This window comes from Dendrobium catenatum, unplaced genomic scaffold, assembly GCF_001605985.2.
Source record: "Dendrobium catenatum unplaced genomic scaffold, ASM160598v2 fragScaff_scaffold_231, whole genome shotgun sequence".
NCBI classification, from domain to species: domain Eukaryota; kingdom Viridiplantae; phylum Streptophyta; class Magnoliopsida; order Asparagales; family Orchidaceae; genus Dendrobium; species Dendrobium catenatum.
This window is the reverse complement of record NW_021318693.1, coordinates 8,107,996-8,118,135: the sequence shown is the minus strand read 5'-3', so window position 1 is coordinate 8,118,135 and position 10,140 is coordinate 8,107,996.

Sequence of the window (10,140 nt, the reverse complement as noted above, 5' to 3'; positions counted from 1 at the left end):
ACTGTAAGTCTAGGGAAGAAGATATACAGATTTGTGATAGTTGATGACTTTTCAAAATTCACATGTGTTAAATTTTTATTTCAAATTAGTGAATCATTTAAGGAATTTAAAAACTTTTTGACTTAGATTTAGAGGAAATTAGGATATAAAATTTTAACTATTTAAAGTGATCACAGACGTGAATTTAAAAATAAAAAAATTTGATTATATTTGTAAACAAAATAAAATTGATCATAATATTTTTGTACCTAGGACCCCTCAGCATTAGGATAGTCAAAAGAAAGAACAAAACATTAATTGAAGCTACTAGAGCCATACTACAGAATAGTCACTTCCAAAATATTTTTGGGCTAAAGCGGTTAGTACAACTTGTTATGTTCTAAATAGGGTGAACATTATATCCAAATTGAATAAAATACCCAATGAGCTTCTTAAGGAAAGAACACCTAATTTATCACATTTACATGTTTCTGAATGTAACGTGTTCATACATAATAATGAAAAATCTCTTTTAGGAAAAATTCAATCCAAAATCAATTGAAGGAATTTTTCTTGGATACTATAGTGTTGGAAAATCATATAAAGCATTTTATAAAATAAATTTGGTAGTTGAGGAGACCACACATGTTATATTTGATAAATCAAACTTTTTTAAAGAGCCAAGTTTGGAAGGGGATCAAATAGAAAATAACTCTCAAAGGACTGAGAAGATAAATTTGGAAGAAAATTTGGAAATAGAAGTCCCTTTTCCTAGAGAATTGAAATTTTCTAAAAATCACCATAAGAAATTGATTTTAGGTGAACCTAGTTAAGGTGTTAGGACTAGGCATGAACTTAGAAAAGAGGTTAACCATTCAACTTTTATATCTATGATTGAACCCACAAATATTAATCATGCACTTTCAGATGAATTTTAGATTTTGGCTATACAAGAGGAGTTAAATCAATTTGTAAGGAATGATATTTGGGAATTAATTGAAAGGCTAAATATTTAATGTATAATTAGAACTAAGTGGGTGTTTAAAAATAAAATTAATGATTAAGGAGTTGTGATTAGAAATAAGGCTAAATTGGTGGATATAGGGTATAATCAAATTAAATTCATTAATTTTGAAGAGACTTTTTTCCCTATAGTTAGACTTGAAGAAATTAGGGTTTTGGTAGCTTTTGCCTATTTTAGAAGATTTAAATTATTTCAAATGGATGTTAAGAGTGTCTTTTTGAATGAGGTGATATAAGAAAATTTTTATGTTGAGCAACCTGCAAGTTTTGAAAATTTAAAATTCCCTAATTATGTATATAAATTAAAAAAGACATTATATGGATTAAAATATACACCTAGAGCATTATATGAGTGGTTAAGCACTTTCATATTATAGAGATCTTTTATAAAAGAAATGTGGACTCCACTCTCTTTTTGAAGAAATTAGGATAAGATATACTCATTATTTAGATATATGTTGATGATATCATTTTCGGATCTACAAAAAAAAAATTGTGATGATTTTTCTGAAATAATGAGTATTGAATTTGAGATGAGTTTAATGGAAAATCTAAGTTTTTTCTTGGTTTTAACATTAAGCAAAATGAGGATGGAACTTTTCTCAAACATTCAAAGTATATTAAGAATATTCTCAAGAAGCATGAAATAGACAATACTAAACTAGTCACTAGACCAATGGAGTTCCTCAGTTCAGTTGGATAAGGACCCAAAGAAAAGATCTATTAATCAAAAGAAATTTAGAGGTATAGTTGGATCATTATTTTATTTGACTGCTAGCAGACTTGATATAATATTTTTTGTTTATTTGTATATTAGATTTCAATTTGATCTAAAAGAATCACATTGGATAGCAGTGAAAAGAATTTTAAGATAGCCTTTTAGAACTAAAAAGTTAGGAATTTGGTATCCTAAGTATAACACTTCATTTGAAATTGTTTGGTATTTTTGATTCAGTCTTTATAGGTTGTATAATTGATCAAAAGAGTATATCTAGAATTTATCAATTTATAGGAAATTTATTTGTTTCTTGGATCAGTATAAAATATAATTCTGTAGCCCTATCAACTACTAAAGCTAAATATATTACCTTAGGAAGTTGTGTTGCACAAATTCTTTGGTTGAAACAACAGTTGATTGATTTAGGATTTATAAAAGGCACAATTTCATTCTATTGTGATAATACTAGTGTCATTTACATTTTAAAGAATCCTACTCAACATTTTATAACTATATATATATATATGTTGTGCATGTTGAGCTCTTCATGGAATTTTCATATATTCAAATGTTCATTCTTTTAGGAGGAGCTAAGGAGAAATTTAGGGTATAAATATTAACTCAAATAAAAATTATTTTTTCATCATAAAAAAGGAGAAGATTGTTGAGATTGTTGCAACTTAATTTTTGATTGTTGAGATTATTACTGTATGAAGTCTTTCTCGTATTGATGACATCTAGAGTACGAAATATATATTTCCATGTTCATCCTGATGATTTTTGAACTTTTTTGAACCGTTCTTACTGTATGAAGTAGCCATCCTACAGACAATGTCTAGAGTATGAAAAGAATGGGTTCCTTTCTATCCTGACAAACATTACATTTTTTTTTAACTGATCATACTATATGATACATAGTTCATAAAGACAATGTCCAGAGTACGAAAAGAATGGATTCCTTTTCATTCCGATGAACATCAAAATTTTTTGAACTGATCATACTATACAATACATAGTTCGTAGAGACGACGTCTAGAGTACGAAAATATGGGGTATCTTTTTGTCCTGATGAAGTTGAAAAATTTCTTAAACGTTCGTACATTACAAATATAGTTCATAATAGATGATCATCGTGTATGAAAATATTTTGTACATGTTCGTATGAAGTAGTTTTTGAACTATTCGTATGTATGATTTATGATCTTATTATACATTTGTATATGCTCAAAATGAAAAATTTCAATTTTTTGAATGGTTTTTTTGTATCTTTTATATAAATAGTCCTTAGAAACTTACTTGTAAAAAGCTGTTCTTCATGATTTGTTTGAGAGTAAGTGAAAGAGTGCTTTGGTAGAGTGTTTGAGATAGAGTTCTTGCAAGTGGTGTGTGAAGGGTTTATAAGGTTACTCAAAGGTAAGAAACTCTTTTGTAATTTGATTACTTCTCTTCCTTTCTTCTTTTTAGTTGCTCGAAAGAAGATCTTTGAAGAAGATCTGGTACTATACTAACACTTGGAGGGTCTAAAAAGATGACGGCACTCTGCCGAAACTTAGAGGATGTGAAAGGATGACGATACTCTGCCTACACTTAGAGGTTTTGAAAGGATCACGGTACTCTGGCGACACTTGGAGGGGTGTGAAAAGATGATGGCACTTTGCCGACACTTGGAGGGTGTGAACATGCCGCTCCATGGATTGGTGGATGAGATTAAAATTGTAATGTCTTCTTGGCCTTGCTGTGGTGGCAAAAGGAGAGTCACAATGGTAATAGTGTAATACTTGAAGAGGGAGTCTTCAGGGAGTGGACGTAGGTCTATTTGAACCGAACAACTATAAATCTTTGTGTTCATTTTTACTTTCGCATTTTATTTTTCAACATTTTACTTTTTGTGATTGAAAAATTATTTTCTTATAAATTATAAAAATCAATTTTCATTAATTTCCAAGAGAGTTTTAAAATACCAATTCATCCCCCCCCCCCTGGTTAGCCTGGGGACATTTGTATAGGTTTAATAACCTATATGGATACAAAATAATGAGAGGTGTAGTAACAAAGTATTTCTTTAACTTTTCATATGTAACTAAGCACTTAGAACTTAATTCAAATGGTTTATCTTTCTCAAGTAAACGATATAGTGGTTTAGAAATAAAAAAAAAATCTTTAATAAAATATTTTTGAATATGGGAAATTCTCAGTCATGAGTATCTTTTCCTTTTTTATCTCGATTCCCCTTTAAGAAATTTTTGGTATGAGGATAAAAAATTCCATAGCCAAGAACTAGCATTTCTCTACATAATACAAGCTTAGTTTTCTTATATCCCTTTAGGAAAAATTCAGAGTGGTATAGACAATTCATGAAATTTTTAATGTCTTGCTCTATCAAATTGAATAATATAAACATCATACATAATTGAAATGTTTATGGAGCATTGTACAAACAAAAAGGTGTTGATCTAAATACAAAAGTTTCATAAGGACTTGTGATTGTCATTATATCTTAGACTTCCAGGGCAATTAGAATTTCATGGTATCTCAAATAATCATTTATGAAATAATAAAAAAGTGAACCGTCTAATTTTACCAACATCTAATTAATAATGTTAAACAAAAAATGATCCTTCATAGTGGTTTTGTTAAGATTCATATAGTCTATACAAATCATTGTCCTTATCATAGTCTAAGTTAGAATTAGTTCATTCTTTTTAATAGTGATGACACATAACCTTCCTTTTTTTTTGGAAAACAATGATTTGGTCTAATCCAATCATTATAAAAAATAGGATAAATGATACTATTATAAGCTATTTGAATATCTCTTTCTTCACTACTTATTACATAATAATATTTAACCTTATTTGTAGACCAACTTGGGGTTGACAAGTTTATTCTAATAGAATCTTATGCATATGTAAGGATGGAATCATCCCTCAAATACTAGTAATAAACCACCCAAAAGCTTTCTTATGTTCTAAGAACTCTAATAAATTGCCTCTTTTATCTTCTTCTTGCTCAACAAAAAATAACAACAGTTAGAGTTGAGTCTTTCCTAAAAGTCATATTTTAAAGTGGTAGACAAAGCTTTTTATGCTAGAATAAATTACACTATAATTTATGGTTTCAATGGCTTCCCTATAGATGGTGTACACAACACTTTAATTCTCTTTTTAAACATTCTAATGGCATCCCTAATTATATTAATAAAATTTCCCTCTACATCTCCTAAGTCATCATCACAAAATGAACTCTCAAAATGACTACCAATAAACAATTCCTTCATAACATACTCCACAAAAGCTATAATTGTAAAAAAAAATTAAAAACTTCCTAAAAATAAAATTTATCCAATAGAGTTAAGCAATGCTGAGCTTCGGGAATTTCGGTGCTATGCTCTCCAATATTTCTGAGTTTGAGGGAGTGCTATAACGCTAATTCTAGAGTGCTCCAATGATGGAATAAAAAAATTATTAATTAATTAAAAATATAAATTTCCATTTTTAGAAAACCTTCACTAGCTTAAGCCCCTCCCCCATTTACATCCTTAAATAGTGAGAGAATGGAGAGAAAGTAAGAGAAAAAGAGGAGTGATGAGGAGAGGGAGACAAAGAAAAAGGGGTTCATGCTAATATTTTCTATTACTTTTGTTGCTATAAGTTTTTTTGTCATGGTAGGAAAATATTATTATATATATTTTTATTTATTTTTTTATTACTTATTTTTAACCTCCTAAAATTGATTGTAAAATGTAACATTTTAGTAATCTTCATCACATAACTTTTGATACATGATAGATAACATTAATATATGTATTTTATGTGGTTGATAATTAGTTTTTAGTAAGAAGTTTTTCTTTATTTTAATTTTAAGTAAAATGAGCATAAAATAATAAAAAGCCATATACTACACTTGGAAATGAAATGCACAATATGCATACATTTAATATTCATTGAATCAAATTTACATTTTTACTACATTATAGCAAAACTGAAAAGTATTGTTGAAATTTTATTAGTGGTACATGATATTTTCTATTTAAATTTAAAAAATGTGAAATGTATGTAAAGGAAAGAAAGGTTTTCTAGAATTTTAAACAAATTAAGGTTGGTTGTAGATATGTTACATTACATTGGAGGGTGGGTTGACAGACTTTCCTTAAAATAAGGTTTGTAGTCTAATCTTAACTATTATGAATGGGAAAGAATTAGGTTTTATGCGAGAGCTATAGGAGTTAAATGAGATGGGTAAATATTTGGTTGTTCTACAAATTCCATGGTGCATTCATTTCATGATTTATAATTACATGCATATATACGATCAAATTATAATTTTTTTAGGAAATATAACTATACTATACAATGGATCCATCAAACAATGAAGTTCCAACTTAGTAGAGTATAATTTCTATAGTGTGTTTGAACAACATGATGTAGTTTTCCAGTTTGATAGTTTATCCAATGCGTGACGAACGAGGTAGGTAGATTTGGAGTATGCATACTAAAGAGGAAAAGCATTTATAGATGTTTCATAAAATGAAGCCTTACTGCTCAAGAAAGATGTATAGCCACATAAAGTAAAAGATTGGTTTTTGAGGATAGAGATGATATTTGACAACATGTAGTATATAGAGAATAAAAATATATCATTAGTAGTATTATTTTTTGAAGATGAAGATGAAAGATGGTGGATAAAGCATAAAAGAGAAAACTGTTAGGGCATGTTGAACTCACTTTTCACCTACGTAGAGTTCGTTAGTACCATTAGAGATTTGTTTGTACCTCCATCAGCATGAAAATATATGTACAAAACTTGTATGAGATTGGAGTAGGGAAATAAAATTGTGATGTTCTATGAAATTAAGTTTACTGCACTAGCAAAGTATTTATCTTAACTAGACAGTAATATTATGTAATACCCTAAAGTTGAATTTTAGAAGATTTATCTATTGATTTATTAATTAACCTACTAGAGCCACAAATCCCTTTTTAATTAATTAATCATTAGTGTAATCAACTATAAATTATATTCATAAAATTACTAACTTAATTTCATTCCTCAAAATTCCTTTACAATAGTGTGGAAGTCAATTAATACATCCATATGTCATTCTAAACTCCCGACGACAAAGGAATAAACCTAAATATAGAATAAAAAAAAGTTTGGAAAGCCAAATTTGTCTCACTCTAGTAGATCTTGACCCTTTGATTAAAATATTTAAAAATTACATTGGGAGCTAACAACTTAATAGCTCATATAAAATCTACAACTATAATCAATACATGATAGTTAAAACAAAATACATGTAATCATTCAATCAAATTCAATATAAACAAAAGTAGAAATTAATAATTTTAAAAGAAGGTAGAAATCAATGTAAATAGTGTCACATAATATGAGAACTAAAATTGGTGCACTTGTACATCATACAGGCAGTGATAAGTATCCATGATAAGGAGCAGTTGGTTCTATCATTCTTATTCTTATCAATAACAAGATATTTACATAATACTTTATGAAATTACTACACTTACCTTATAGATGTTACAAAATATTTATACAAAGCTTGTATATTTGATTCCTATTACATTCCTTTTTCTAGGTATCCATCTTATCGATCATATCAATCTTATTTGTAGTATTGCAAGTGTATACATGTATTATAATATCAATATTATATGAAATATGTGTTATGCATGTGAAATAATTCATGTAAATCATATGCCCTTCGATCAATTTTCTCAGTCATATCACGTGCATGTATCAATCATGAATAATATCTTATACATTCCTTATAAAATCTATGAAATGTATCAAGTAAACTAATGTCCTATACATATATAAATAATATAAGAAATATTTGATATTCAGTTACATGTGGTGTTTTCCTTGTATCCAGTCCTATAGTTAACTCTTATAGGAATCAGTCAGGTTAAATTACAAACACAACAATGCGTGATGGGTACACTAAAGAATGAGGATGTGGCCTGTTCAGAGATTGTGGTGGTGTATGCTTGAAATGATAGGGTGGGAATGAAAGATTTATGGGATGTTATACCCTGTACTCATGAAATGGATATGCCTCTTATGATGTGCGATGAATTTAATTGTATCTTTTATGAAGAGGAGAAGAGGGGTGAGAAGCCATTTAAATATTCCTTAGCTGTTCAGGAGATGGAAGAGTTTATGGTCTCTAATGACTTGATTGATCCAAGGTTTGTTGGACCCAAGTTTGCTTAGTCCAATAATAAAGAGGGGAGAAGTAAGATATGGTGCAGACTTGATCATTTCTTGATTAATTCTAAATTCTTAAATTTATACCAAGATATGCAAGTTAGATATCTTAACAGGGTGGTTGTGGATCATTGTCCATTACTTTGTGATAAGTTGAGAACATGTAGAAGGTCTTCTTCTTGGATGAAGTTTGTGGATGTTTGCCTTTTGTATCCAGCTGCTTGGTGGATAGTTAGTGAATAGTGGAATGCCAATGATGTTATTTTGAATCTTAGAAACTAAAGAAGAAGTGTAAAAGGACTCTTCGAGCTCTAATCTTTTAGAGCAAGAATAAATTCATGCAAATTGTGAAGGAGAAGGAAGAACTTGAAAGAGACATTATGCTTTTATTTGAATCCCAAACAAATATAATGAAAGATAAGGTGCAAAAGCTTAATAATGAATCGGCTAGACTGTTTAGCTGGTGGAGCAAAATATCAAAATTTAGGCAGGATGGAGGAAGGCGACAAGAACACTCCTTTCTTTCGTACAATTGCCTTAGCACATCGATGGATGAATCAAATTAAGGAGGTTAATACCCCTGAGGGTGACTCTACACATGATGGAGAGGTCATTACAAAAATCATTTCTGACTTTTTTAAAATAAAATAGAGTATAAAATATATTATTGGTGAGAGATGGCCTAATCTGAACAAGTACAAGGATATTTTTGGAAACTATGGTGAATTCCTTGATAGAGATGTGTCTGAAAAAGAAATTTAGGAAGTAGTTAAATCTTTTGGCAGAAGCAGAGCTCCGGGAAGAGATGGGATCACTGCTTCCTTTTTCAAAAACTTTTGGATCTTAGTTGGTAAGCTGGTAGCGGGAGCCTATTTGGAATTCTTCATAACAGATATTATGATAGAAGATTGGAAAGAAACAAGGGTTATTTTACTTCACAAGGTGGCTCAGCCCTACAATACTTCTATATTGAGACTAAATAATCTTTCCTAAATAATTTATAAGATTATTGCCAAGGTGATTGTGAACATGCTCAAGTTGATTCTTCCTTTTATTATTTTTGAGTAAGGTGCTTTGTGCATAGTAGATCTATTTTGTATCAATTCCTTATTACTCCAGAGGTGATTAAAAATTCAAGACATCAACTGCTAAAAATGGGATGCTTTCATTTGAAATAGATATGGAACAAGCATATGATAAGATAAGTTGGGAGGCACTGGAGTTGATTCTCATATGGATGGGACTTCCAATTTGGTTCATGAGTTGGGTGGTGAATTTTATTATAGATACCAAATTTTAAGTATTGTTTAACGAGCAGTTAATTGAGTGGATTACTACAAAATATGGATTCAGGCAGCGGTGTCCATTATCGTCAAACTGTTCATCCTCTGTTCTAAATTCCTTTCTTTAGTGTTTCAATAAATGGAGTATATTAGGGGTGTTCAAATATCATTGGGTGACCTTGTGTCTCTCACTTGTTATATGATGATGACATTATTATTTTTGTATGTGTTTCTAGAGCTGAAGCTGGACATATTCTAAAAAAGTTGCAAGACTATTGCTTGTGATCGGGGTAGGAAATTAACCATGGAAAATCTACTATAGTGTTTATTAAAGCTATGTTGGAATGGAAGAAGAAGAGTTTCGCTATGCTTGATGGGTTTAGAAAGGTAGTGGAGTTTGATTACACGGGCATAAAGTTGTCAATAAACAGGGTTTGAAGAGCAGATTTCAATCCCTTACCCAAAAAAATGAAAAATATTTTAATGTCTTGGGGTAGTAGGCAGTTGTTGATGGTGGGAAGATTGCCTTTAATAAATGCTACACTGATGCCATCCTTGATGTATACTATGACGCATACTCTGGCTCCAATGCCTATTCTTTTGGAAGCTGAAAAAAAAGCTAGAGATTTTCTTTGGGGTAAAGGAATTAGTTAAAGGGGGTTGCAGTATGCTGCGTAGAAGGTAAGTTGTAGCCACTAAAGGTTGGTGGATTAGGTATTCATGCTTCTTCTTGATGGATTGGGCTGCTTAGAGACAGGATTGCGTGGAATTTTCTACCCAAACTAGATAGCATCTTAAAGAAGTGCATTTGTACTAAGTGTGGTAATAAGCCTTGGATGAGTAATGCTAAGAGGAATATTTATGCTTCTTGGAAGATTATTTGTCATGGTGTAGATTGCTTGATGGGGTGTA